Genomic DNA, 26036 nt, shown 5'->3' on the forward strand with positions numbered 1-26036 from the left:
CCCTGTGGTGCTGTGAGTCAGTCGGGCTGATGTTTTCCTCCCAGTGTATGTGGTGATGTGTTGCCCTCGCTGCCTGTGTCACTGTGTACGTGCTGGGGAGGCCTCCCTCCCTATTCTGTGAACTTGTTGTGTTTCTTGTAAGAGCGTGCAGGCTGTGATATTATAATCCAGTGATATTATTCCTCTTTCCTTTAAGTAAATATGCTTGGAAATAAATGTGGAAGCACAGCAAACACTATATTGATACAGAGATGCATGGAAATGTATATCTTACTATTTGGGGAAGGGTTAGACATCGGATTGGGTTGAAAGGAGGAAGGAAAACGGTTTAGAGGGAACAAGCCAACTCTGGCATGAAATTGCTTTTAGTGAGCTTGGATACTTTCCAAAATATAACAGGGTTTCAATGCAGATGGGTTTTGTTTTTTTTTTTTTTTTACTGTGTCCCCCTAACCTGTATCTCATTCCTCCAGTGCCAGATTGCCTACTATGCTCTGAAAAAGAATCTGCCAACCTATACAGACCGCTGGTTTCTAGAGCTTCCCCTCAAAAAGATGACTCATTCAAAGGATCAGTCCATTAATATCTTTCATTTTTTTCTGGAAATATAGCCCCCTGTTTAAGGTATCTTGTAGCAATTGTGATTCCAAATAACAACAAAAATCATAAGCCGAGAAGCTCCGTGGTTTCCTTGAGTCCATCGTGCAGCCTTGGGGTCAGTCTTTGCCCCCCGCAAGTTCAGAGGTGTTCAGGAGTCTCTCAGGGTCTTGCAGTGGCAGCTGGCGAGGCTGAGCTACACCAGATTCCCGAGCACCTTTCCCTGCCCCCACACTATCCTTGTCTTCAGCATGGACTTTGCTTGTGTTTTACTGACATGGTACATGGGTGATGCTACTGAAAGCTCCAGCTTGTTCACTGAGGGGCCTCATCTAAGGGCAGAAGAGGTTGTGCTTTGCTTGAGGATTTGGTTACCTTAAAATATGGCTGTCACCTTATTTTCACATTTTTGGTAGCATGGGCGGTAGAAGACAATCCTTCTGTGTTCATTCCTTCCTCTTGAAAGCACCCACCATGTTTGCTGGTAACCATATTATCCGTTCTCTTTTCTTCCAAGTGCCCAGAGCTGGTTGAGCTAAATTTTCACCAGCAGCAGTTAATTTATACTGGTAACAAGGAGGGAAAAGAGCATGCGGTCCCAGCATGGTGTGCTTGTGTGGCAGTGATCTATGGGACGTCCAGGGCTGAGGGAGCCCTCACATCACTGTATGCAGTGGAGTGTGCCATGCCCCGTGCTGATGTTTGAAACCACAGTTCAGGTCTGAGACATTATTGTGCTTGGAGCGGTCTTAGAGGCATTTGGAAAAGTTCGATCTAGGACCAGTGAATCATCATCGTCTCTGATTTATGATTCACTGCTCCATCAGAACAGTGCCAAGGGACAGGATTCATTTTTTTAAAGTGATCCTGAATAGACGTGGTGTTGAGAGGGATTTTGGACTGTCCCATCGTATTGGCCTAAAATCCTAGGAAGGAAATTTCCTTTAAATCTTTCTTGCGCATGCCGTCATACATGCCCTTACTCCTTTATTCTCATCACAGTTCTGTCTGGTTCCTGTGACACCACCAAGGTGAACTCGGTCACGACCATGCAAAGAATTTGTTAGTTTACGATGTATGGCGAGACACCAGGTTCAAAGACAGGAGCTGGGGAGGAGGAGTGGAGGGGTGAGCTGTGGTGGCCCAGTTTGGCCACATCTCTTTGATTGATGGTGGTGAATGTAAGCACCAGCCCCCTCGGTTACCCATCTAAGGCACAACTTCTACTTTCACATAACCGCTAGGCTCTAAAACCTTGGCCAGGGATCCAGTGGAGAAAAGGAAGGAGCCACTCAGGCTCTAAACTAAGGCCTGTGGTCATGTCTTGGCACCGGCCACCCATACCAATCACAGCAAATCTGTGTCCCCTACGTGAGGCCCATGATACCCAGTGTGTGCAATTTCCATCTTATCCAGGAGAAACCATAATTGAAGGGATTTCTCAGCTCTGCAATTTAATCCAAGTGTTGATGGAGGCCAGGAGGAGAAAAACTTGGGGTGGGATGGTCCCGTCTTCTCAGAAACATCCTGGGCATGAGACTGCTGTCTTTCTACCCCTCCAGCATCAGCTCCACCGTGGAAAATGTGGAGCTTTGGGCTGTGTGTGGAAGGCGTAACTGGTACTGACAGCTTGGGGGGGTGGGGTTTGCCTCCTCTGTTTTCATCAGTCTCCCTGCCGTCGTCACTCCGTCAAACAAAAGCAGATTTCATCCATCCCTGTGTGAGTCCACTCACCTCTGACCATTAATAATAAGTTAGAAAAATCCATTCCAATTTGATCCCCTTCGTGGGCCCACATAAGCCCTTCTTCTCCAATTAAGGAATGTCTACGTCTACGCAGAATTCCTCTGGCAGAGCTCCAATAGCAATCCCCGGGCTTCCCTCACTGGTGGTGGGGTTGGGTGGTGCCCATTGGACAGAGCTGGTTGCCTCAAAGAGCGGTGGTGAGAGTGGGCTTTTCATTAAATATGAGCAGATGTGAAACGTAGAGGGTTTGACAATTAGAAATGGCAGGAGAAGGGCCCTTGAATCAAAGTGAGGTCAGATGGGCGGATCAGATTACTTCTCTTACATTCTTTAGTTGTTCTGAAAATCATTTTGAATTAGTGTCAGCGGAGCCGTGATGCGTTTTGCCCTTTGTCTTTTATGCTGGGGCTGTATTGTTTCCCAAGACACTCATTAAAGGTCATTATATTATTACAGAGCTTGCTTTGGTCACAGTTTCCCAGTTGAGCCAGTGTGCTCTGGGGACTGTCCGATTCCTTCTCTCTTGCCTTTCGTCTACCTCTTTACTATTTTTTTTTTTTTCTTTTAAGGGAAAAGATTTCCGTTTTCAAGGGACGGTAAATTGAAACACAAAGTCCCATTATGTGTTTTCTGAAGTGGGAAGAGAAGTAGCCAGTTCCCAGAGGAATGGCAATATATTAAAAGTGTTCACACAGTCTTAGGACTCTGCTTCCTAACAGCAAGCCCTGCCTGCATGTACCTCTCCTTGGAGGTGTGGCCCGTTACACGTTCCCCTTGTTGCTAAGTCACATACTTTTCTAACGGTGGTCCCCTTCTGTTGAGCTCACGGGATGTCAGGCCACACTGTGCTGACAAAAAGAGTTGCAGAGAAGGAGGACTCCTTTACAGAAGACTTAAAAAGCAGTAAGAGAAGTAACGCAAAGAGTGACCAGTAAGGGCTCATCGCAAGACTATTCTATTTTTGGCAGGACTGAATCATTCAATATGGTGGGCTAGAATTGGTGTGCAGAGCATCATTTTTGGATTGTTCCAATTTTGTTTCTACTTTGGATGATCCTGGGCAAAAGTACCAGCTCTCTTAAAAGACGCTAATAGGGTACGGGCCCCAGACTTTCAACAAGTAGCTATGTTCTAGTACTGTCAAACATAAAAAATATATGGCTAGCGACATCCACACACCCATCAATATAGATTGAGGTTCTAATCTATTCCACTTCCCCTCCATATAATTTTGTAAAATAGTACCTTTTCTCTGTTCAGAATTTATTTGTGTTACTTCAGTCTTGCTCGATATCTGATTGCTAAGTCTAATAGAAAGGGGACAATTAAAATTATGATGCAGTGACAACATAAGACCCTATTGATTCAGACCTGCTGAGGACTGCCTGACATGATGCTGGTCACAAACCATCAGTAACCCTGACATGAACAAATTAATCATGTGCTCGAAGAGAAACGGATCTTTAAATTTGTGCTTGGAGATAGTTTTAGCCAAAGGACATGTGTAATCACTCACACCAACCTTTCAATTTACTAATAGTTTAAACCTGCACAATTACATACACCCACTTGCAAACTACTGTAGCTAATTTTAAGTGGTGCACGACTTTTCTTTCGGGTGTAAATATAATACAAGGAGGCATTCAGCTCCAATGGTTCAGTCGAGAGGAGAAGTCCAATACGATTAGGTTGAAGGGAGACACCAAAATCACTTTAGTGTAATCTTGAGTCTTGTCAGATAATAAACAAAAATCAGCTTATCCCGAGTAGCCTTTGGTTTGTACAGGCAGAGAATTAACATTGTCAATAGAACTAAAGTCACTCTACTAAACTAATGGCATAAAATACATAAAGTACATAAAATCAGATACTGGGGCAGGGAGTGCAAATAGCTCTAGGAAGGTGTCTATAATAGGACACACCCTGTGCTGACAGTCTCCAGTGCCTGTTGCAGGGAGATTTAATTTAATAAGCTGTCTTTAAAGATCAACAGCCCATAATTATCTCAGTCCTTTTCTGTAGGTATAGTTTTGGGCGACTTTCTCAAGCTCCCCAGTCCTAAATTGTATTTGTTTATTTTACTCTGGACCTTGAAAACAAAGACTCTCTCTTCTCACTACCACCATCAGTGATAGAAAGTAAGAAAACGGATAGGCAAAGCACTAATCAGTTTAATCACTGTTCTCCCTGTATTTTTTAAAGCCTGTTCATTCTGGGTCTTCAGTTTCTCCCATTTTCTCATGCTTACTGGTGCGGTGCCTCTCCCTCTCTCCCTCTCTCCCTCTCTCCCTCTCTCCCTCTCTCCCTCTCTCCCTCTCTCCCTCCCTCCCTCCTCCCTCCTCCCTCCCTCTCTCCCTCCCTCCTCCCTCCCTCTCTCCCTCCCTCCTCCCTCCCTCTCCCCCTCCCTCTCCCCCCGTCTCTGTCTCTCTCTGTCTCTGTCTCTCTCTCTCTCGGTCTCTCTCTCTCTCTCTCTCCCCCCCGCCCCCGCAACAATATCCATTTACTGCTGCTAACACTAAAGCACGCTTTGGATTCTGCCCTAGCTCTTTAGCTACCCTTGCCCCATGCCCCATTTGGCCATTTGCGCTTCATTGCAGGAAGTGAAAACAGGAAGGCAACTTGGCCTAGGCAGCCATTTGATCATTCCATGAGTAATGGACCTGGGAGGGCATCTTAGGGCACTTCTGTTGTTAGAAGGCAAGGAAGGCTACAGAAGCCAATGCCTCTCCTTTGATTTTCTGGTAGCCACATTCAGCAGCGGGGTGACACGAAGCACGATGCCTTCCTACTTGCTTATATGGTGGTCAGCTCATTGTAAGGCAGCCATCATGCTTGGACAAGGTTTCCTTTGAAAAGAATCCTTTTAATTGCCCATCTCTAAAGAGCTCCAAACAAACCATGTTTTTATTCATAATAAATAACTGGGTTTTTTTCAGTGTAGTGTCAGGTGAAGTAATTGACTTGCATTTTGAGACCCTGTTGTACTCTCCTCCTCCTCCAAAATAGTTGAATTCTTTAAGATAAATATGCTGTGAAGAGGTACCACATGTAGATGGAAGAGAAAGGGAAAAGTAGACAAACAACAGCCAACTTTTCACAAGAAATCCTTTGAAGCAGAGCTGGGAGATAACAAGTAGAAAGGTCAGAAAGAGGAAAGGGTGCTCTGTGTTTACCCCCATCACTTGGACACCTCCCTCCCCAGGGATATGATGCTTTAATAAGTGACTGGGCTCCTCAAGGACGAACCAGAAAAGATGTTGGCATGCCACAAGTAAGCTAGGCAGAAGTCCTTATGCAAGGTGACATGGAAATTATGTTTGCATTTTTATTTCAGGACAGTGGCCAGTTGTCACCATACTCACCCTGACAGCTCCTACCACCAGGCAGTGGACTCTGCCTTTTACCTCCATGGAGGAGGGGAGAAGTGGCCAGTTAGCTCTCCATCCCCCCCACCCCCTGCTATCTCAGGCGACAGATGCCAGGGCCAGCCCGCCTTTCACTTGAGCTTTCTTGTCAAGGCTGTGCCTTGAGCCCAAATCCTGACCTTTACTGTATGAAATAAAGTACTGATGAACAAGCAGAGGTTTAGAATTAGAGCAGGCTTGGAGCAAATGTCAAGTCCATCTCTGCTTCCCTCCTCCACCTGCACCAGGAGCCTGGATTAGACCCAGGCTGGAGTTTGCAGTGCCTTAGGCTTTATGGGTCTGGGGAGACATAACTTATTAACAAAGAGTTATTAAATTTTTATCAATTTTACAACACAATGTAAATGCCTCCCATGAATCTACGTTGTATTCATTATCATTTAAAACGTTAATTAAGTCAAAGTTGCATTTAATTTCTCTCTAAATGGGCCTTTGGGAAGAGGCTCTTAGAAACATCTGTGGGAGCGTGCAGCTCGTGGAGACAGGGAATCCCCCAGCCCGCATTCAGGACAGCGCCCTGAGTTGATTGCTATCGCGTGTCTGTGGCTAATTTGTTGTGATGCGCTGGGGCATTGTCTTGAATTAGCATCAGACCAAGGATGGTGTAAAGCCATCGGAGAGAGGCTTGCAGGGCGGCGGCCCAGGCTGCACCGCATCCTGCTTCCAAATCCCATCCAGACGGAAATGAGCAGTTGATGGGCATCATTCTGGTCTCAGTCAAACCTGGGGATCCTCCCTTCTCATACGGCGACCATCATTTCAGTTGGATGTGCCTTGATCTGAGATGGACATTTGTCATCTGGCCCAACAAATTTAGGACATTTGCCAGTGTGCTTACAGGCAAGTTCTCAGTGCTTGGGATCTTTGATTCGCATTTAAGCCTAGAAACGATGGAGCACAGAACAATGGAATGGGAACCGTTTTCTGAATAGAGTGGATGTAGAGATTACAAACATGTCATACTCATTGGTGAGGAGGAAAGAAGAGTGAAGCCTACTAAGATTTGCTGAAAAATTGCTTTCCTCTTCTGAAGCGAGGTTGACACCTCTGCTATTAGTGTGTGTGTATTCCTAGGAACCAAGGCTTATGTGGTGGTGCTGGGAAATGGCCAACTGCTTAGCTTGGATTCACGTTAAGACTAGACTTAGTGTCTACTCTTACTGTATGCAGGGGACTCTGCCAGCCCTGCAAGGAGGTGTGTGTATGTGGATACGTGTACATTAGTTACTGTTATTATTGTCAAATTGAACCCACACGTAGCATTTGCTGCATTGCAGGCACTGCTCTGTGCCCTGTACAGATGTTATTTAATCCTTACCATGGGGTAGGTAGTAACTGTTATTTGCTACTGAGGCCACTGTAAACTGAGGCATCTGTGCATTGACAGATGAGGCAACTGAGGCACAGAGAGGCTAAGTGACTTGCCAAGGGTCACATAGTGAGTCAGTGGTGGGGCTGGCATTTGAGGATAGGCTGGACGGTTGGTGCTTCAGTCTAGGGAGCAAACCGAGTTACTCATTTCCTTACTCAGTTGAAGAAGATGGGTATATCGGTCTGTCTCCAAGGAAGGAGAAGAAAGATGAGGATTCCAGTCCTGAGAGCTGGAGACAGTGTGGGAGGTGTTGTGAGAGGGGGGGGCAAACTGCTTGGCAGTGCAAAGGCCCAGAGGTCACCTCCTGTTGGTCAGCCGAGGAAAGGTCCCACAGGAGAGGACAGTTCAGATGTGCATTGGAGGATGGGAGGCAAAGGGTGTCCTGCCTGACAGCATGAGAGAAGGCATGGCAGTGGAGGGGGGTGCCGAGGGCTGGAGCCTCCTGTCTAACAGCTGGTCACCCAGTTTGGCTGGAGCTTAAGCCCTGTGCCTGGGAGCAAGGGGAGAGGAGCCTTGAAAGGTGAGTAGGGCCCTGTTATGGCACTGTATTCACACGTAATACAATAGAAAGCATTCAAGGTATTTGATCAGGGGAATGAACCACAGAGGCTTTGTTTTGGTAGGATTTCAATGGCGGCTCTGGGAAGAGGGGCTGGAGCTGAGGGCCTTGGGAGCCATCCTGTGAGGGTGGAGAAGACCAGCGGGGGCCGGGGGAGGGGGCTGGGGGGGGATGTGCTAGGAGGAGGCAGGAGTGAGCTGCTCCAAGAAGCCTGAGGAAGGAAGATGATCTAACGGCCTCTAGGACTCCCAGCTGAAGCGCATTATCCAAATACAATTCCAAGAAGTTAAAATCATTTTAAAGAAATTTTAATTGATGGCGCTGAAGCGGTTGAATTCCATTAGTTAAATTTCTTGAGCTTAATTCTCCCCAGCTGACTCAGCAGTCATTGTGCTTCCCATTTGGGCTCTGTGGAGTGGTTGTCTTATTGGAGAATTTCCTGAGATCTTGGCTGGGCCTGGAGACCTACTGGACTGTCTCCACTGCCCCTGGTTTGGGGATCCACTCCATCTATTTTTTTTTTTTTTTTGAACCAGTATTTCTTCTTCTTCCCTTACCAGCCTCTGCATTTCCAACAAGACCCACATCTTGAGTGTGTTGATGGGGGCAGAGCCAGGCAGCTCTGAATCACTGGCATGAATGGCCCTGAACCAGGCTGGGCGGCAGAAACAAAGCAATGAGGGCCACCAGCTGGGACATGTGGCCAGCCCTGAGGGTCGTGGCTCGAGCTGCCTGTGGTGGCTTCAGTTAGAGCTCCTGGGAATTCTTTTTTAAATCCCTGTGTATGGCAAGGTGACTTTCTCCTCCCATCCTTCTCAGGGAGACAGCACGTCTCCTTCCATCTATGGAGGGAAAAAAATAATAAAGTGCTTCACATCCCATTCACTGAAAATCCGCTGTTGTTTCCAACCACCATCGGACGCTGGTGGAAATACAAAACACATTCCCTGTGAAGTACGGCCACACAAAATCTGAGGAAGTCGTGTGGCATTTCTAAGTACCGTGGAGCAATTTTCTTTTCCTTTTTATTTCTCTGTGCACAAGAATTTGATCTGCGTTCATTGTGTCTGTATGTCAGCACCCATGACTGGAGATTTATGCACACCTTTGACCCCAGAGGGTCATTGAAACAGCACAGAAAAGCACGTGAGTCCTGAGCTCCCTCGAAGTGGTGGAGCGTGAGTGCTGAGAATGCCAACTCCTGGCATTCTCTCCGAGGTTTTCTCCTGAACCGACATTCTTTTCTCTTTTTTTTTTTGGCCATGCCGCACAGCTTGTGGCATCTTAGTTCCCTGACCAGGGATCAAACCCGCGCCCCCTACAGTGGGAGCACAGAGTTCCTAACCACTGGACTACCAGGGAAGTCCATCATGTTGAATTACCTAGGGAATCAAGGAATCTTCCATCCTTATATTTGCTTACCAGAGTTTTGCTTCCCTAGCCAAACACCTTTCCAAGGGGAATCTAACCGGACAGAAACAAGTTCAGCATTGTCAGACCCACACAGTTGAAATTTCAGAGAGCATCAAAAAGACCTTTTTGTAAATAGTCAGTGCCTGGTTTGCAGAGAGCTTCTAGACAAGCCGTAGGTTTTTTTTTTTTTTTACTGAGGAGACATTCTTCTGATCCCCAGCTCATCTGAGCTGGGGAAAAGGTCTGAAGATTCCAAGGTGGCCTTCCTTCTCTGACCATTTCATGTGCTCATCCGTGGGAGATGTCCTCCCACAACCAAGGGAAATAGCAAGAGAAAAATGCTTCTGGCCTCTTGGTGTAAAGCTGAAAGCCCTGCTTTTATCCCGTTCAACGCGGCAGGGTGAGTACCACCAAATACTCCAAAAGCTACAGAGAAAACCCTGTGCGAACTCAAAGTGGGAGCTTTTTTTTTTTTTTTTTTTTTTTTTTTTGCGGTACGCGGGCCTCTCACCGTTGTGGCCTCTCCCGTTGCAGAGCACAGGCTCCGGACACGCAGGCCCAGCGGCCCTGGCTCACGGGCCCAGCCGCTCCGCGGCAGCGACACGTGGGATGTTCCCGGACCTGGGCACGAACCCGTGTCCCCTGCATTGGCAGGCGGACTCTCAACCACTGCGCCACCAGGGAAGCCCAAAGCGGGAGCTTTTGAGACAGGTCCGCGTCAGGGATGATCAGCTGCCCTGAACGACTTCGAAATGAAATGAGAAAGACTGCTCCTCAGAGCTGGAGCCACACAAGGTGGTACCTGCAGGGGCATCTGTAGACCACAGAGCAAGGGCCGTCTTCTGGGAGTGGAGCTGACTGCTTGCCTTAATGTGATCTTCCTTTGGGCCCTTGCCAGCTTTCTGGGCTGGAGCCAGTTGGATTGCACTCAGTCAAGGAAAGACCTGGGGGCTGCCTGCCTTTCCCTCCAAGGCCAGAAATGTACTGTGCTAGAATCCTTGGCTGGGCTTTGTATGTTGGCAAGAATACCTGAGTAGGAAGTGGCCTGAAGGATTCCAGTTCAGTAAATATTTGATGAGTGAAAGAACGGATAAATGAAGGGATTCTCAGCCATTAGTTAAAGGGATAGATGGTCAGCCAGAAGCAGGATGGCCCCAGATCTGTGAAGTTTCCTAAAACTTTCTAAGCCGCTTACAATATAGTGTGTGTGTAGATACAGGTAGAAATATAAAGATATACATATAGATACAGATATATAGTGTGTGTCTGTGTATGTAGATATAAAGATATAGATACAGATATATAGATATATATGTGTGTACATATATAAATATATATAGTATGGGTATATATAGGTATAAAGATAGCTACAGATATATAGATCTATATATAGTGTGTGTATAGATATAGATATATAGATATATATAGGGTGTGTATTTATAGATATATAGATAAAGATATAGATACAGATATATAGATATATAGTGTGTGTGTGTGAGTCCAATCTTCTTGGATCCCAGTTGGAGGTATCCCATAATTAGGATACAAGAAGATTCACAGGGGATAATGTAGCAAGAAAAAGGAAAACTAGGATGTAACTGAAGGATCTTGAAAATTATCAGCTAGGAGGTACAATCCATATTCTTTGTGAAGGTTAAACATTGGGAAAGATCTAGAAACAAAGACTGAAAAAAAAATCACGGTAGGCACAAGCCCACCGATGTTTCAAGTGAGGAGAGACAGAGATAGCACCACACAGAGTGTCCCTGTGTATGTAGCGCGTGTATCCTAGCAAATCAAGGACATGTGACATTTGCATTTGGTGTTACTAATTTTGATGAACCTGATCACTTTCATGTGAGTCAGGGTGGCACAAAAATAATAATGCATCAGGTGGGACCAATATGAGAAAAGGGGCCCATTTGTAGAGAGCCGTAGCCATTTGCAGATGACCAAGTCAGCCTGCCAAACTGGAGACACATTTGAGGCCATGCTTGACTATTAAGATCATTGACTCTGACTTGAGGTGGGCAGATCCAATCGTATGGCACCCACGTGACAGTTCCTCCCACCCTGAGGTGTCTGAAGGCTGTGTGTCTCATGGATATTTTCTATCGTGTCATTTTTCTGTGTATTCTGCTCGAGACAAGGAGTGGGCAGGGAGCTTTCTTGATTGCTCACAGACCTCTTTCAGGCTGTACCAAGCATTCCCTTACCTTTGAGTGGCTTTGAATTGCTCTCTGCACTTTCGCAAGGTTGATCTGGCCATTTCTTCAGTGCAGATGAGTAAATGTCCACATATGGCTTGTAATATAACCAACTGAGAGAATGTGTCCATCAGGGATGCTTCCAAGCCAAAGCCCTAAACAGGTGTTACTGAAAAGGGAGGTACAGTGACCTGCAGAGAAAAGGGACGTGCAGTGAAAATGACAGAATGAAACTTGCTAAGAGTGCAGACAGGGATGAGGTACAGACTCAGGTCATGTGGCCTGGAGGTTCTGACACGCAGATGTGAAAGATGCAAGGTGCTAGTTGCTGGAAGGGCCACTCCTTCACGGATTTCTTCCATGAAGACGAAGATGGGTTCTGATAGGCAGACATCTCCTGTCTTTTCTCTGAATCATAGTAGGGGATTCCCAAGCCATTCTCCTCACTGTGGGGTGAACTAAGTGATCTCCTTGGAAATTAAAGCCTGAAATTCTAGGAAAGCTTAGGGCAGGGAAAAGGAGAGAAGGGGTGAGAGTTGTGTGTTTTCTGGGAACTTTGAAATCAGTCCTGGTGCAGTCACGTTTTGATATGTTCACGAAATGGATGCTCAGTGGATGCTGACTACTATAAGAGTAATGCCTTGCACATGTATGAGTCCTCATACTTCTCAAGGCACCTGCATCCTCTTATTTTATCTAGGCAATCCCAGAATAGACGTCTTCCCTTACTGTTGTGGGGCTTTGGGCCAGCTCCAGAACCTCTCTATTCCTTAGTTTCCTCATCTGTAAAATGGAGATAATAATAGGACCTATCTCATGGACCAACTGTGACTCTGTGTCTCATCATTCCTCATCTTACTGAAACTACCTTAGGACTTTTCCATCTCTAAAATGGACATAGAGTTAGTGACATGGAGTTAGTTCAGTGTGTTTTCGGAAGATGAAGGTTGGAGAGCAAACGAGGGGAACAGATGTTGGGGAGAGAGAACATTTCTTTTAAATTCTATCCAAATTTCTTTTCTTGATGGTGTCCTTGATCTCAACCCATCTTTGAGGTCTGGATGGTGTTAAGGCTTCACATCATCACCTTTTCTAAATTTCTTTATGAGCAGTTGGGCTCTGCTGCTTGCTGATTTTCCCAGTAGTAAGATTAGTGCAAAGATTAGGGTCAAGACGGTGCCCAAATCTTTCACCCACGCCCTGCCTTGGCCTCTTTCTTTGAGCAGACCTGATGTGAGGACAGGTCTAGAGATGGATAGTTGCAATGGAGAGCACAAGGTTCATGAAACCCCAAATAGTTACTACCTGACCTTTGCAGAAAGACACTTGCTGACTCCTGCTTTAAACACACAGTTCAAATGGAGCCATCTCTGTGATGACTTCTTGACTGCCCACCCCGCCGAACTCAGATGGATCTCTCTTCGGTAATTCTGTAACAACTCCTATAAGCCTCATTTAGAGCAGTTTTCATCTTGGGCCTTTTAGAAGTAAGCAACAAGCCACAGACAACTCTCAGTGGTCTTCGGATTCCTCTCAACGTATTGCATACAGCAGCCAAGGCGCACAGTAGGAATTCAACTCCTCTTTGCTGAATAACATGCACACTGTGTCAGGATTATGTTTCCATAGCTTCTTAGGCACGTATCTCGAGAGAAAAGAGGATCTTGAGCCTAGAGGTCTCGCTTCTTGTTCTCTCGTGCCATCTTGACCAAAACACTTGTTTCTGAACCGCTGCTTCCTTTGACTGCTGGAGCACTCTTGAAGAGCTGGGTCTAGAATTAACCACTGCTTCTTTTGAAGAGAGCGCATTTCTTTCACTGCTCCTGCTGGGCATTGTGTTTGAGGCCCGTGGTGTTCTGTGGCAGATGTGGGGGTGTTGACGCATTCCCTTCCAGAAGTCGTCGGGTCTTTGCGTCTGGGTGGGTAGAGGTGCAAGTTAGGAACGCGCGGCAAACCCATTGTTTCGCTCCTTCCAGAGCGACCTCATTCTGCCCTTCAGGTCCGCAATACGTTCCTAACTCAGACAAGCTCCTTTCATCCAACTCTGACTCCCCATTAATTGAATTTATCCCAACTGCTCTGCAGGCCGGGCTTACATCTTTCATCACTCAGACCCCAGTCAGCTGTGGGGACCTTCTCTTGCTATGCTAGTATACTGGCTGACCCACTGGGAGTTACGTTGAGGCAGGGCAAGCCCCCAGCTCAAATCTCGACAGCCCTAAGCTCCCAGAGTCCCCCACACCCTCTGCATCTGCCTGAACTTGCTCCTGGTAACCCTGTCTGTCCACACAAGCCGGAACCAGCTGAGGTGGGAGATGAGATGCTCTCTGCCCATGCTTGAGTCCCTACTCTTCAAGTCCCATGTGATAAGTAACTGGAGATGCTTTGAGTTGACAGGAGGCACTCTGACATTTGATTCTCTTAACACATATGCCTTAGCCAATTTAGGTGGAAGAACGGAATGTAAAGGGATTCCACAGTTTCCATTAGAAATAACAAAATTGAGTGTGTGTGTGTGTGTGTGTGTGTGTGTGTGTGTGTGTGTTTTAAGGGATGCCCCTTTGGTTGCTGCATGAGCAATCTTTTTCATTGTAGTTGTTAGAGATTAAATCTCAATAACTTCTTGAAATTAGAGTGGGCTTCCCATCAGCTGAATGGGCAGTGGCACTCACCCGCTTCCAATAACAATCCAAGAACGGCCCAACCTTCTTCTTAAGCTCTTATCAGCGTGGTCGTTTTGCTTGAGATCAAATCAGGGCCACATAGGAACTGTCATTTTTCACTTACCGAGCCCTTTGATCCCATTTGGGATTTATTCGTTTCATATGAAAAATCCGATTCCTATTGTATACATCTATCCTATAGAATGCTTTTTAATTTTTTTTCTGTTAGAGATCAAATCAGAGTTGTCAGTAGTATGGTTATTAGTTATCACCACCAGATTCGCAGCCGACCCGTTGTTTCTGTTCTTACAAAATCACCAGCCTTCTCTGTTGCATAACGATCACTTGCAGTGAAGCTACAGTATACCTTTCCTGGGTGCTTGGGTGTTAATTTATTTCACAGTTTCCTTTGCAGATGTAATCAGAGTCACCTATCACATGGCTGTTCTTCCTTTTATTGTGTTCCTTTGCTATCACATTTGTGTGATCTTTTTCTGAAAAAATGACAGCTACTGTTTCTTTGCTCACTCTATCAGTGACTTATATGCTCCATGGCTCCTCTATTGCCATTTTAAAAATATAACATTTTATAGATGTAATCATAGTTATTTATAACTCAGGTTTTGTTATATGAGAAAATTCCCTAAATGACACCTTGGTTCAAGTACAGTTTTTAAAGATGGGGGAAATATTCTCTGCAAAAACACTTTCCTCTAAATTGTAAATGAAGGGAAAGCTCTCAGTTGGTAAGATCATAATACACGTTTCCTGAGTTCTTAGAACATCGAAATGTATGAACATTATTTTTATGTAAGCGATCAAGTTGTGGTGTTTAATAACATGTTGTTGGAGGAAAAAGAGCTATCCCTTTTGATTTATTTGGATATTTACTGGGTGACTTACAGTGCTTTACGTATTAGAATCGGTTTATCAACAGTTAACATTCTAGGTTTTTATATAACCATACTTCAGGTAATAGAGTATTATTAAACTGCAACCAGTGTGTTAGAAATCTGCCGACTGGTAATAAAATTCTTATGTATAACAGCAGCTGAGAAATACTGCTGTATATTTATGCAAAGATTGCAAGATAGATGATGGCCAGCAAACTGCAGAGGGCCTCGAAATGAGAATCTACCAGCAGGTGGCGCTGCTCTTCTATAAATGAAACCGTCTACCTGGATTACTCTAGGTCCTACCCCCCACCTCTACTCTCTGCTTTTTCTTTTCCAGATTCTCTCTCCTTTAGTTCTCTACAATGAATGTCTAAAACTATGTTCATTTGTTTGTTTGTTGAGGAGATAGTTCTCCAATAAGACAACACCTTTTAATTGCTAAGATTTCCTTAAATTCAACTTGCTTGATTTAATGCTCATTTGGAACAAGTCCTAGTTAAATAAATGTTACTGTTTTAAAAAGGTAACTACACAATACCAGATTCTCACCCCTAAGACTGGATTACCTCCGCCATCTGATCATTGTTATGTGGCAAGTCGCATTTTTAACTACTGTTTATTTACACAAATTAATTCCCTAGGCTTCGTTCCATACCAGTATAACGAGGGACATTTTTATAAAGGGGGCTTTTGTACTGGATTAGTGTACTATATAAAAATAATTTTAATGTAATGCTCTTTCATCAAGCATTACTTTAGAATCAAAGTTAACCAAAGAAGGTTGCTTTTCTCCTTAGGCCAGAACTAAATTTCTGACAAACAGGATCAGAGGTTTTTCGTTGTTTTTTTTTGTTTGTTTTTCTTTGTTTTTTTTCGATAAGGTTGTCCACACAAAGACTGATCAACTTGTCATTTTGGGCAACAATGAGTGAAAAAAAACAAATATACAAGCAAAACTTACTTTTATTTATTTATTTTTTCATCCACGCACAGGTTATTCTTCAATCTTTTAAATTTCTTTAAAGACACAACTACATCTTTTTACTAATTTTTTTTTTTTTTCCTTTAACCTACAGTACTGCTTTTATACAGGGTGTTTGGTTATACACATGGCCTGTTTAGGAGACAATGGATTTACTGAGGTTATGAAAGGGGAGAATTAAAATACATTCTAAGGTGACTCCTATATTTGTTTACTTTCTTAATTGTTAAATGCTACCTATACAGAAATTTGGATGCAAATATTTTACTCTTTTTGTAAGTTAAAAGTTCCAAACCATTAATTTTGGGTATCCAATAGGAATTTTCTCTTTTGAGTTTTTTTTTTTTTTTTTAATTTTTCTAGGCATACTGGGCTAAGGGGTGTAGGTTAAGGATCCAGATGACATCATGTATGTTCTTATTTTATTCATTTATATGCTTTTGACAGAGAAAATCCTGAAGTGTTATTGGTTAGGTGAAATCAAGGAGTAGAGGGTTGGTGGGGGGGAACATTCCTTCTCGGTGAATCCACTTGGAAGCACTGGTTTTGTTGAAAGTGTTTTTTGAAGTATTGACTGCAGTCAGTTTTCTTGTTAAAGCCAAACACTGACAGCTTCCCTTCCAGTTCTCTTTATAGGGAGTGAGATCAACGTGAGTAGTTGAAGACAGGAAATAACCATCCCAGTGTAAAGGTTGGATTTACCTGGCTGGGCTATGAAGAAGCAGCCTTGTGAGTTTCACAGACCCCTTTCCCAGGCATTAAATAACTTTATTTTCCTGCCAAATATACTCTCTAGAATAAAATCGAGACCTCCAATGGAACTGGACCCTTGCCAGCATCCTCCTGCTTATTAGTACCATGCACATATGTGTGCATCTTATCTTGGACCCTTATAACTTTGAAGTGGCTGGAAAGGAAGTGGGCTGAGTTAGGGGGATTTCTGATAGACTTTTCCAAGATGCAAACCACCCACTATCCTCTCTGAATCTGAGTACTGAAATCGAAGGAAAAATAACTTTCAGAGGATTCAGATTATTACCAAGAATTATCCAAATTCTGCCATCTGGAATTTAAAGCTTTATAGTATCTGCCCCCTATATCCCCCAACTATGCCCTCAAATAAACCTTCCTGCTCCAGCCAAACTGCCTTTCTTATAGTTCCTGAACTTAGTGCCTCCCCACCTCCTTGCCTTTGCTCCAGCTGCCCCCTCCACCTAGCATGCCCTTCCCACCTTTTGCTGCCCACCCCTAGTTTATTCAGCATCATGGCTTAAGGGCTCCAGCACGCCAGGCCCTATGTTTGGTTCTGGGGATACGCAGGTGAATAAGGCTGACATCTCTCTCCATCCAACTCTTGTTTCCAGTCTTATTTTCCCTAACCACCCAGGCCTACTAGCACTTATTATGTACAACATTTCATTTAGCCCTCACCTGACATTATCATGCAACACTTATCATACTTTTATTTCATATAACTTGTGAATTTTATAGAGATATACATGCGTCTTTAATGCAGTTGTCTCATTTCTCCAGCTGGACTTGTGGTTCTCTTCTATTGTGCATCTTTAAAAAGATTATTGAAAAAAAAAGAAAAAGCAATGCCCAGCCCCTAGCTCCTCAGGATTTGTGTTGAATTGGTCTGGTGTTCTGTAGAGTTCTCCAGTCCATTTTATAGAAAGGCAGAGTTGAGAACCACTGACCTGGACCACACTTTCCTTGGACCAGGAATCCTGCTTTTCCTATTCAGTAGTGCTTTGGGGTTGAGTGTGGTAGGAAGTTCTGGGTAATTATTTGTGGCTGTAGGGTTATGAGGCCTTCAGTCTGTGGCTGGTTCCTATGATATCTGTCAAGTAACAGAAGAGAGCATTAAGCCCAGAACCATTACAGAGCAGAGCTGAAAAACTCCTATGCTTAATTAACGCCAATCCTCCAGAGGGGAAGAGTCTTGCCAAGGCCACACATTTGATCTAAGCCGGGACTAGACCCTAGAGCTCCTCACTACTAGGCTGTGCTTTTTCCCTCTGCAATGCCACCTCTGGCAGCTAGGAACTATTTCTTAGGAACTTTACTAAGGGCTCGGCACTATTGAGAGATGCAGAGGTGGGGAGACCACGTAAAGGAATTTATAAGTCTAGTTGGGGAGGACGCGTGGAAATGGAAAACACATTATAATGCAAAAAAAAATGAGACGTCAGAGGGGTGTGAGATGAGAAGTGCCAAGGCACTTTAAAGAAAGGAGGGATTCCACCTTGTTACCGTCATCTGGGAAGGCTTCCCGGAGGAAGCAGGCTAACTTGTCTCTTGATGGGTGGATAGAGTAGGGAGGAAAAAGGAAGATCTGGTGGGAAGGAATGGAGGAGTTGCTACCCCTCGACCTCATCATCCCCCTGCCCCTCCCATCACCTCCCAAGTACGTGCCCCAACCCTATGACCTCCCACCAGAAACTGGAGGGGAAAAGCCCCTCACAAGCAGGCAGCATGAATTTCCTGTAATTTAGAGGAAACAATGGGGTTTCTCCACATTTCCGTCTGACTTTCATTTGTTATTGCTCTGAACGGTCCCAGCCTTCTTCATTTGAGGCCCATTTAAACATTTTCTGGCTTTTCTTGTTTTTATGACACTTGGCATAGCCTAATTATTTTGACCCAAGCAGTTCCTTGGGACCATATGCAATATGGGACAAAGGTGACCATCGAACAGGATGCAGAGAATGGGGATGGGGGTGGTGAATCTCACCCCATTCTAGTGCCTGGATACCGGGTCAGTCGCTTGGGGCAGAGGAGAGATTGTGCACCCGTTTGAGTAGAACAAAGTCAAAAGAAAGCAGGTTGGCACTGTGGAGAAGGATCCGATGACAGAGAGCTCTAATTGCTTTGATTTCTCAAAGCCAAGATAATGATGGGTAACATTTATCAAGAGCCTGCCAGGAACTCTTCTAAGCACTTTTCAATCTATTCTCTTTTTTGTCACTTTTTTCAACTCTATCCTCACAATAACCCTCTGGGGAAAATACTCTGATTAAGTTCATTAAAATGAGCTTAGGCAATTTACCAAATACCCAGGTTCAGACTTAACAGCCCACAGGTTTCAAGGCCTGGGTGCTTAACGGCTACCCTCACTGCAGCTCAATATGAGTTGATGTATGGAGAGGGATCTTCCAGCCTTACAATCCTTATCTCAGGGGTAGCAGACTTGAGTGCTATTGGAGTCAGAGCCAGAGATGCTACCATGGGGTGCCTGCCATATGACTGGGGGGTCCAGGAGGCAGCCTGGGGATATTTGAGCAGCTGGTGAGCTCATGTCCCCTGAGACAGTTCCCTTCCTGCAATGCGAGCCTAGTCTTCTGCAAGATTTTAAGACAGAAGTGAGAAACCCAGATTTTTATGGATAATCTTCAGACTCAAAGATTGTCCTGCATATAAGATGCAATGGAGCAGTGGCAGGGTAGCATCAAGCAGAGCACACCAAGGCAGGATTTGTCCTCGGACTGTCAGCATGTGGCTGCTGGTTATCTCATTTATCCCACAGCGTCTCCAGATCCTGGTGTCCTCCTCTGTCCAGCAGGGATCTTGTGACATTAGGGTGTTGAGTAACTTGACTGAGGTCAGAGCTCTAATGAGGGTTGGAGCTAGGACTTGGACGGTTGCCCTGACTCTAGAAGCCCCTATCTTCATGCTATCCTCACAGGCAGAATTCTGACAGCAAATGATCTGGATTAGAAGTCAGCAGACCTGGGTGCTGCTGGGTCTGCATATTAGTAGAGCCTTGAGCCCAAAGAGGGTGAGGTCTGCTCACCCCTAAACCTTGTCCAGCCCTGCTTCTGCATTCCATACCACGTTCTCTAACTGTGTTGACCAGCAAGGGCCCACCGTGCACTAGCATTTTAAAATGTTGCAGAGACTATGTCCGAAGATAAATTATAGTAGAATACAGACAATGATTTTATAGTTTGAGAACATCTTTAGAAGGTGACTGTGCCCTTAAGAAATATACTAAATGCTGTGTTTAGTGTAAAATCATAATCCAGACTGGTCCTTACCTCCCAAGGTTAAAAGCATACAGTATTTCTAAAGTGTTCTGACAGGACATTCTTCATCGGGCCATGCAGTGCACCTGGGTTGCACTAAAAACCCATGCATTTTACCTTTATCTGAGTTTCAGAGAAAGTATCAGTGCAACCATCTGGAATACATATTAGAATGCTAGGGGGCTCTTCACAAAACTGGCTCAATGGCAGATAGGGTGTTTATGGAAGAGCCAATAATAATAATGATATTAATAATAATAATGGTCCTTATCTGTATAGTGTCTTATGGTTTAGAAAACAATTTCACATACACACAATTAGATTCTAGGCTGATCTTCAAATAGAATCATTGGGGCAAGCATTAATTCTAAAAACGTAAACAGCAAAGTGAAAATGGAAATGAAAATATGATTGACATTTTCTGCCAGTCATGTTTATTTGAAGCTGTTTAGGGGGAGGAAAAACAAAAAGAGAAGGAAGGTAACAATTCAGTCAACACATATAAGCAAATAAAAACTTTTACCCCAAAGTGGAAATGTAAATCAATATTGTGTTCAGCAGGGGAATTTGATGTGAGCTGTGAAATTAAGTCCAGGAGAGACCTGACCCTTTCTCTCTCTTCTGTTTCTCACCCTGGGCTGGTGGCATATCTCAGATTCCTGAGGCAGCATGATCTTTTCTCCGCTCCTTCGGGTGTCTGACAATTTGTAAATCCACCAGGAAGCCTTTCGTGCAAGGATTTTCCTGAAAAATCTCATGCACACAGCATGAAGTGATCAAAAGAATAATTCATGTTTTATATTTGCCTTGTCCCGTTTGGAGCAAGGGAGCATATAGACACACATGCAGAGACAAACTAAGGTAACTTCTCTGTAATGACAGGCAGGGTGGCAGAACCAGCACCTAGAACACCCTTGAGAGATGGACAGGGCAGGGCTGGGACCAGAGTGGGAAGAAAGAGGCACTTGCTTTGGGCACCACATTTAAGGGGCACCAAAAACCTCCGTCATCAAGAATATTCATAGTTCAATGCAGTCGTTTTTTTAAAAAATCAAAATGCAAAAAATATCCGTGATGCATGTAATGTCAGAATTTAAAATAAAGACAGGATAAATAGCGATTTTAATGCTGGCATTTAAGCACGGAATTTCGCAAGTCAGTAGGGGTTAGAATAACAAATGGCACCTCTGCCATCTCTGTGAGCACTTGATGTGTACCAGGAACAGTGTTCGGTACCTTACAGGCATTTTTCTCTTGATACATTTCAGAGGGACCCAATTTGTCCTACAGTAACTCCAAATCTATTTGATAATAAACTATATTAGAGAGTTCCTTTACAGGCTCCATAAATTCCATTACAGTCCATTTTGTCTTTGTTAAACATACGAGTTGAAAATTACAATCCCTTTATTCACAATGGTCATTTTAGACGCACAGCTCAAAAAGATCAGCATTAACTTTAAAAAATGTATCAGCATGCTTGTATCTATTAAGAACCATTGCTTTGTAGGCTCTAGCTGATGGTTTTTATTAAGTATACTGCGGGAGGGGGAGAAATCAAGGATAATTATAAATTCATAAATACGTCATTCATTGGCATAAAGTGATTTCCATGGGATGGATGCAGAATTATCTATTTCCTCAAGAAAATCTCAGAGATGTTCTGATTAAGCCCATAATCTAGTCTATGTGAAATTCTAGCCAAACTGATGGGGCACATTTTCTTTTCTGAAACTACCTTTGATAAGAAATGCATTACAAACTCATCAGTTTGGCTTCCTGTTAACAAAAAGACAGCAGCCGTCTGGATCATTCTGGATTCACAGTGAAACTGCCACACCATGTATCCTCCAAGTAAAGCTGTGCAAGTTTGACAAGGGGCAGATGAATCCAGGAGTTATTGTACAGGGCTTTAAATCTATGCGGCAGCTGACGGTTGAAATAATCATCTATATATCGCTCTGAGCTAACTGGGGAAAGGTTGACACTGTATATTTCCAACAGATCTAGTCTAATGTTTAATCTTTTGTCTTGGATGGGCTCTTGCTGGGTGGACTTGGAGCACACACTGACAGCTCCAAGGAATTGCTCATGGTGGAAGTGGTTTGCCTTCATTATCGAAGTGCACAGTGGATGAATCTAACTTAGCTTGCATTGGAAAATGAGAAACTCAACCTGACTGGTCTCCCCCAGTACAAGGGGTTCTTTCTGCAGGACAAATAGCAGGTTGGGTGGGAAGGACATTCAAGTCTCTGAACTACCTCCATCCCTCCCGAATTCCCCACAGCTGTGCACTTGAAGTGAGTTCCGTGTGCGTTGCTTTTATTGTCTGGCTGTCTCGGCACACTGGGGGGAGCGTTGTCCTTTTTGAAAACTGGAAAGCTAGGACAACGTGAGAAGATACATGAGGTAACCAAGGTTTGCTGATATCTACATCAGCAAGCCTTGGCTATCGAGGACCAGCTAGTAAATAAGTTACGCTTTGTGGGCTTCACAGTCGCAATCGCAATCATTTGACTCTGCGTTGTAGAGTGGAAGCAGCCATAGATGCCAGGTAAACAAATGACTGTGGCCATGTTATGAGAAACTTTCTTTAGAGCCACTGCAATTTGAATTTCATATCATTTCAATGTGTTATGAAATATTATTCATCTTAGATTTTCCCCCCTAACCATTTAAAATTGTAAAAACTATTTTTAGCTCATAAGCTTTAGAGAGATATGTTCCAGAGTATAGTTTGCTGATCCCGGAACTTGAGAAATATAAAAAGAAAGAAGGCAGCTGTTGGTGCCAGGAACTTGGCAGATTTCATCCCTATTCTGCAACTCAGCCCCACAAACATGTACTGCATGTGTCAGGGCTACGAGAAGGAGTCAGGTACGCTTTTGGCCTCAAAGTCTTTATCATCTTGTTGGTGTTGGAAGTAGGGCAGAAGGAGAGAAGGAAAGGAAAGTTGAGAAGAGGCTGTTTGGGTTGAACTCTTGTACAATTTTTTTCTGTTTGATTCAGAGTAAAAGTTTTCTTCTACTACCTTCCCAATCTCCAAACTCCATAGCGATAATTCAAAGAAATTCTTGCATTTCTCATTTCCATTGTGTATTCGCTTTTAGATTTCCCTTGTTCTTTTCTGTGTCTCATCTCTGAGAAGCTAATACCGAGTGATCTTTGCTTGAGACTCTTCTTTGCCCTTGAGGTGATGGAGACAGTCTATTCTAAGAAAAGAAGAAAGAAAAGAACCAAAGGCAACCAGATCTTCAAAAGGACTTTTCTACCAAATACTGAGCAGGGCAAGAGCATTGGGCAGGTTATAATGATAGCTCAAGTTTTTAGTAAAGATATTTTAGCTAAGATTCCAGATGCAGGGGATTTTGATGAATGTTGGACTCTAACCAGGATACATATAGAACATGAGGCTATGGTTTGGGATGGGGTGTGAGAGTACAGCAGGTACATCTAATCCACCAAATTTGATTCTCGAAGATCTGTTAGGCCACAGTATTTCTGTAGAGAACATTGCAATCCAGGTCATGTGGATTCTGTTAATATATTTGTAGAGTATTTCTTCTCTCTCCCATGTAGGAGCTGAATTCTCTCATTACTCTGTGTTGATGGGCTCAAACGTACACAATTCAGGTTTCCTAGGCAGTGAATAGAGCCAGAAATATACCCTGTGATTAACTTCTACATAACCTATTGTTCCTTAAAGTCTCCCCCTCCATTCTCCTGTTAGCTCCACAAAAGCCAGAAATGAAAAGCCTCCAACAAGCCTCCCCTTCCCTGCCCCCTCAGCCTACCGTGGGGTGCTGCTCCCTGTGCCTGGGCTCTGGCAGCTTGGAGATTCTTTCCATCCTCATTTTACATAATAACAGGTCGTTGTTGTTTCCTGCCTACATCCTCTAGGTTTTCCAAATAAATGCATTTGCTGTTTCTCACCTAGAAGTTGTGAAATTACCCTGCCTGATAATGTATATGGTAAAGTGATGGTTCAATTATAGAGAGTTGTATATATTGTGTTGGTTACATTATTGTTGGCATTGCTTTTGATAGGAAGCATCCTTCATTTTTTAATTATCTGTGTATTAATATTCACCATGATCTTTCAAAACAAGTAAGCTTTTTTTGGGGGGGATTGATTTTATCAATAAGACCTCAAAGTCTTCACCAGACTTCTTGGTGATATATGTTGTCCCAAGGTTGTCAGACCTGAAACTCTAATTCAGAGGATATACCCACTTTAACTTCCCCGTGTTCTGATCTCGAGCTGCCCACTGACCCTGTAGGCGTAGAATTTGGCTGCGATGCCTGTCTTACCCTTATCTTAGCTGCACAACCTCACTGATGGGCCCATGGCATTCCCCACTGGGAGATTCATGCTAAAACAATAGTCAAGTGCTCCTTTACAGCAGTTATAGGACCAAACTCACGGTATGGGTTATTTATCTGGCATTTGTTATTCTTGTTACTGTTGTTTTGCCTTTATTGCTTATGGAAATATTCATGCCCTCTCACCCGTCTGGTTTGAGTGACAGGCAGCCAGTATTCTGGTAGTCTATGATTGTAAGACAGGAGACATCCCTCTGTAAAAAGGGTGCCATTCTGTGCTGCAACCCAGGGATTGCTCTTTCCTGGCCACATTGTAAGACCTCGGAGTTAACTAGCCCAGATTTCCTGGTGAAAGTCTTAAGCAGTTGTACCAGAGAGAGGTTGGCTCAGCTTGGAAGTTTTGTCCATTGTGAATTACTTTATTGCAAAACGACTGTACTACTATGATTTACATGATTTTCCTTGGGGGGATGAGAAGTTTGATAAACCCACAGGAAACAGGAAGCACACTGTTCAATCTCTAGTCCAACGATTTCATAAATTGCCAGTTTCAGTAAAACAACACTCACATCCTGCAAGGCCGAAAACACACACCCAGTTTTCACTGATGTCACTCATGATACAAGGAGATGCTACACATCTCCCTTTCCTAGGAGTGGCAAACCCCTGGCATTTAATGCAAGTTAGGCGGGCGATATCACAGCCAAGGGTGCTGACCAAGCCAGCGGTTTGAGATGAAAGCGAGAGTTTCACATTGAGGGTTGATGAGTTGGACTATAATGATTATTCAGTAGGATGCATTTTTAGCAGGTTTCAGGAGAATAAGGGGTCTGGTCTTCCTGCGAAACTTGAGTTTTCTGTGTCTGTGTATGTCATAGGGCAGAAGGGAACTCTGTATGTTTGAGGAAATGATAACACACACAAGATTGTCTGTGACGTATTATCCCATCTGATGTTGATGACATAACACAGCAAAAAGAGTTTCAAGAAGTCATCAGGGGAAAAGAAAAGAAAAACCCTGCAATTCAGCTGTGAGGGAGGAAACTTCCATTTTAATTTAAGACTGTAGTTCTAGTCAATGTTAAAACTGGTTTGGAACTTTTCTAATGAAAAATTTCACCAAGGATTAATTTCGGTTTCCTTTTCTTGTTATTGTTTGGCAGTCAAGGTTGGAGCTAGATCACGCTTTCCCAAACACCCATTTGAGTTCAAGAACACAACTCACAATTCTCGGCTTGTGACCGAGCCAGGTGAAGGAGTTTTGGAATCCATCCCAATTTTTAATAACTGCACCCCTCCATGTTCTACTTTAACATGCTGAGCTCAGTGGGAGAAGAAAGATGGACTACTGTGGATTTCAGCATGCATTTAGCTTGTTGGGCAGCAAAATACCAAAGAGAAAACCCATAGAAAACGATAAATAATCATTAAAACTACCCTAACCCCAAACTAGCAGCTTGCACGAGACTTCAGTCGGAAGCCCTGTTAGCTAGATGCATTTGCGTTCAAGCCACTTTGCATGCCTCTTACTCTGATTCCAGTGTGAATATGATGTTACTAATGAGCTGCTAAGTGTGTACAGATGTGGGTTTCTCCAGATGTGGTGATTAATAACGTAATGGAGATAGCCAGTTGACTCATGTTTGTGGGTTGTTTGCCTTTTATTACGTTTCCGAGTTAGTTTATTCGCTTTGAACTATTTTTTAACTGCAGCCAACAAACTCATCTTTAAGTCTCAAAGGGCATCATCCCCCTAAACCCTGTTGAGGAAACAGGGAAAGAGGAATGTGCCCCCAGGCTGGAGCTGAGCATTGGGTCCATCATG

General features: G+C 43.9%; 1 protein-coding gene across 3 annotated transcripts in view; it reads left to right on the plus strand.

Annotated features, from left to right (window-relative positions):
• KCNMA1 (potassium calcium-activated channel subfamily M alpha 1) overlaps positions 1-26036 on the plus strand; it is a 748255-nt gene that overhangs the window by 622559 nt on the left and 99660 nt on the right. The window lies entirely within an intron of this gene.

This window comes from Mesoplodon densirostris, chromosome 1, assembly GCF_025265405.1.
Source record: "Mesoplodon densirostris isolate mMesDen1 chromosome 1, mMesDen1 primary haplotype, whole genome shotgun sequence".
Taxonomy (NCBI): Eukaryota; Metazoa; Chordata; class Mammalia; order Artiodactyla; family Ziphiidae; genus Mesoplodon; species Mesoplodon densirostris.